This window comes from Garra rufa, chromosome 14 (assembly GCF_049309525.1).
Source record: "Garra rufa chromosome 14, GarRuf1.0, whole genome shotgun sequence".
Lineage (NCBI taxonomy): Eukaryota > Metazoa > Chordata > Actinopteri > Cypriniformes > Cyprinidae > Garra > Garra rufa.
In genome coordinates this window covers 37,500,190-37,504,801 of record NC_133374.1, presented here as the reverse complement: position 1 = coordinate 37,504,801, position 4,612 = coordinate 37,500,190, and positions in this window count along the sequence as shown.

Here is a 4,612-nt window from a genome sequence, read left to right as displayed (position 1 = left end):
AAATATGGGCATAAGGGTAAACCAAGGCAAACTGAACAAAAGGGGGAGACACAGGAATAAACCAAAACAATAGAACCACAGGGGGGAAAAACACAACAAAACAGACCAAAATCCTGACACTACGGCCCCCTCAGTGTCTCGCGCCGTATAACATCTAAAGGGGAGGGTGGGTGGGCGCCCTGGATGCCAGTAGGCAGGGACACAGGAGGCAGAGGCTGGTCAGGGAGCTCAGGGGACCATGGCGGATCTGGGAGTTCAGGAGGCCATGGCAGATCAGGGAGCTCAGGGGGCCATGGCAGGACAGACAGTTCAGGGGGCTATGGCGGTTCAGAGAGCTCGGTAGGCCATGGTGGAGCAGACAGTTCAGGAGGCCATGGCGGATCAGCCGCCACGGCCTTGGGCTCATCCCTCGGCCCGGCCCCTACGGCTGCAGGTATGTAGCCCCCCCCCCACCAAAAAAAAATTTCTTGGGGACAATTAGGGGATTGCAAGCCAGAATGGTCTCTGAAAAGCGGCTCTGGACGGCGCTCGGGGCGAGCGGGCACCTGAGGGCGCTCTGGCGGCGCGGTCACTTGAGGGCACTCTGGTTGCGCGGACACTTGAGGGCGCTCTGGTTGCGCGGACACTTGAGGGCTGGGCAAGACCAGCGGAGACTCAGGTGCGGTGGCCATCTTGTCCGGGGACTCGGGAGTGACCGCCATCTTGGCTGAGAACTCGGGCGAGGCGGCCATCCTGACCGGGGACTCAGGCGTGGCGGCCATCTTGGGTGCAGACTCTGGCGTGGCGGCCATCTTAGCTGGGGATTCTGAGGCCTGCTGTACTGAGCGCTGGGCAGCGGCCGGCAGAATTGAGCGCGGGGAGGAGGCTGGCAGCATCGGGCTGAGGACAGCGATGGCACTTTGGAGGATGACTGGGGATTTGGGACTGGGCTGGCGGTTCGAGCCGTTGGCACAGTATATGGGGGTTCCCATCTTAGGATAGGCTGGTGCGATGTGGCGTGTTTCAGAGGGGGCTGGACGATGAGACCCACAAACACTCTTTACTTCTTCAATTTCAAAATGGGAGCAGTTTAAATAAAGAATGTGATTGATAAGTTCGATTAAGGGGAAGTTACATGCGGGAGAATCGCAACAAATCGTCTCATCATCCAGCCCCATAAGAAACACAGCGCCGAGAGAGGCGTCGGGCCAGCCCACCTGATGGGAAAGCTTGATAAAATCCTCCACATATCGCTCCAACTCCCAACCGCCCTGCCGCAGTCTCCAAAGCTCTGCTTCAGCCCAATTCATCTTCAGTTTTGGTTCGGTCTTCTGTCACGGTTGCTGGGGGTTAGGAGCCAGAAGGAGACTTGCAGAAGCCAGGAGTAAATAATAACACGTATTTATTAAAACAAAGAACAGAAAACCAGGAATACAACAACACGACTTAACTTTAAGACCGGACAAACTAAACTGGAGACAAATGACTATTTAAAGAGAAGCAAAGGGGAATGGCAACTAAACAAGACAGGTGTACACAATCAAGGTAACGAGGGGGAAGTCCAAATGTGGGCATAAGGGTAAATCAAGGCAAACTGAACAAAAGGGGGAGACACAGGAATAAACCAAAACAATAGAACCACAGGGGGGAAAAACACTAGGAAAACACAACAAAACAGACCACAATCCTGACAGATATTGTGTTAAATTTTAAACACAATATTATGTTTTTTTTCCCCCTAAAATTTGCAGAGAACATATTACCTTTAAAGCCATAGCAGAATTGATGCGCGTCTCTGAGCAACACATGCGTGTTTAGTTTCTGAATGAATCTGCATTTTGAACAAATCATGTGAATCAAGGATTTAAAGCCTCATTCCTAAAGTTTACTGAATTCCTGAACAAATCAGCATTTGAACGAATCGAATGAAAGACACTTACCACCACCTACTGGCAGATTTAGTGTCTTATTTAGAGTATTCTTTCATTAAATAATAATAATAATTATTATTATAAAAACATTAAAGAGATAGGTTGCCCAATTTTTTTTTATTCTGTCATCATTTACTCACCTTCACGTCATTTTAAACCTTTCTTTTGTGGAACATAAAAGAAGGTATTTTGAAGACTGTTGGTCTTCACAGCTCTTTTGGTTACCAAAGACTTTCAGTGTTTCTCAAATTATCTTCTTTTATGTTTTATAGTTTATGTTAGGCTGTTGTAGCCTAAATGTTTGTGTGTAATAAATGTTTAATCAAATAAAATATTTATTTCGAAAGCTACAATTTGTAATGTCTACTTGATACTTTCGGATTTAATGCAAAATAATAGTTTTAAATAATCTTTTATGGTCTTATTTTCACAGTCAAATTTATTTTGCGATTAATTAGATTAATTAATTGAAACATGATATAATTAATTAGAATAAAATTTTTAATCGACTGACAGCCCTACTATTAATTCAAGTAAATGTTGAATAGTGTATATGAGATAAATTGCTAAACATAAAGAATAGCATAATCAACCAGGGTCATGAAACACCATTAAACACCAACCTGAAAAATGCAGAGTGCACAAAGTATGCAAATACTTCTATATTCAATCAGAACAGTAAAACTGTTGTTAAATTGTGTGAAATGTTTGTTTTAAGGATTGATTTCTTGTCCTGTAATGACATTCAGACATATTTAGGAGGCCAAATACATCTGGTTTTTACTGTGCTGGACTAAAGTATATGACACTGTAATCACTATTTCAAAAACAAACTGAAAAACAATGCTTATGTCAGAAAAAATAGGGAATTAAATAACAATTTCACAAAATGCTTGCTTGTCATAAACACAATTGTTTTTGAGGCAATCATCTTATCTGTAAATGTCATGTGACTAATTGGTTCTACAAAGCTGGTGTAATTCTGGCGTCTGCCAGCAGTGGCGCTAACCACTCAAACCTCCATCTCTTTAGCTGCACTTGTGTTGTTCAGAAAATATCTGACTTGGCTTAAAGGGATTTTGCAGGAATCTGTATCAAACTTTTCGACCACTTTCCTCATAACTAAAACACAACACATCACACAACGGAGTGTTAAATCTCTCACATGACGTGTTCGGAAGTAGCCTCCGTCAAACCTTTGTTCATGTTACCTCAGATTACAAGAAACACCTTTGAACCTTTTCCTCCTGCATGCTCTCCGCTTTCTTTTGAACGATCCTCTCGGCCTTTTATGGTCACTTAGAGAGGAATGGAGCGAGCCGAGCCTTTCCAGCGCAGGCATTCCAGCAGTTGTGATTCTTGGCATGTGGATCTACGGGCTTCAATCAAGAGCTTGGCACGGGTGGACCGCAGCACACAGCTGGGCACACAGGTCCACCAAAGGCTCCGAAAACATGCTGGCGTGGGCCTGGGAGTGATTTGGCCTGTCCCGAGTGACTCAGGAGAACAGCCAGCTTATATTTCCCATTTTCACCATTTGGATTGAACATTGTTTCATGTGCAGTGTCTGCAAAGTTCACGCAGTCCATGCAACACTCGGGCCCCATAATAATTTATACAAGAATGGGACGCAAACACCTCTAGCAATGCAGCCATGATTTCACACATTGTTATTGCATTCAGAAATCTGTCTGTGTAATTCATAACAAGCATGTGTTGCATTCTCACATTACCACAAGGGGCACTATAGTGGCCGTTCAACGGTTGGCTAGGCCAGTAGTTGGCCAAGTCCCTTTGTAACGAAACACTACGCACCTGCCCTGTTGATAAAACCAGCATAAGCATGGATGCTGGTTTGAGCTGGTTTAAGCTGGTCCTTAGCTCGTTATGAACTGGTTTAAGCTGGTCCGTAGCTGGTCATGTGCTGGTCCTAAGCTGGTCTTGAGCAGGAGCTAGTTGTTTAAACAAGCTCAAACCAGCATTTATGCTTCAAAACATACCCAACCAGTATATGCTGTTTTTTTCAACAGGGTGCACCCATACATAAAGAGTGAACACGTAATATACACATGCATGACATCACCGTTTCACAAATTCACTTTTTTGTAGTATGCATAGTGAAGATCCCTCACCAAAAAGAAGTATACTTCAAGTTTATTTTATTAAGTGTACTTAAGTAAAGTTCAAGTATATTTTTTTAAGTATACTTCATGTAGTAAGTATACAAATATCAGTGTACTAGTAGTATAGTTGTAAGTTTTTCTATTTCAATACTCCTTGGGACTAAATTGGCCCAATTTCTAGTGTATAGAAGTATACATTTACAGTTTTTCTCATTTTCTAAGACACGCTCAGTGAAACTGGGATTCACTTGATCTTCATTATCACATTCTTAGCACAGGAGAAGTCTTCTCTTTCAAATGCCTTAACACTTTTTCATTTGTTTCACACATTTCTCACACCCTTTGTCAAAACAGTCACCACAGATCTCATTGAAAGATCCCAAACTCCATTGGATTCACTGTGTTGAACAAAAGGAAAACATCTATTCACAGCTGGTAGAAATTACTTGCATAATTATGAATCTCCAATGCACCTGTGTGAAACTTGTTTGCACAACTCTTCAATCAGCAATCAATTAACATCCCTCTACAAAAGCTGCCACCTCTGTATTGCTATTTGCAAGCATGGATCAAAGAGGC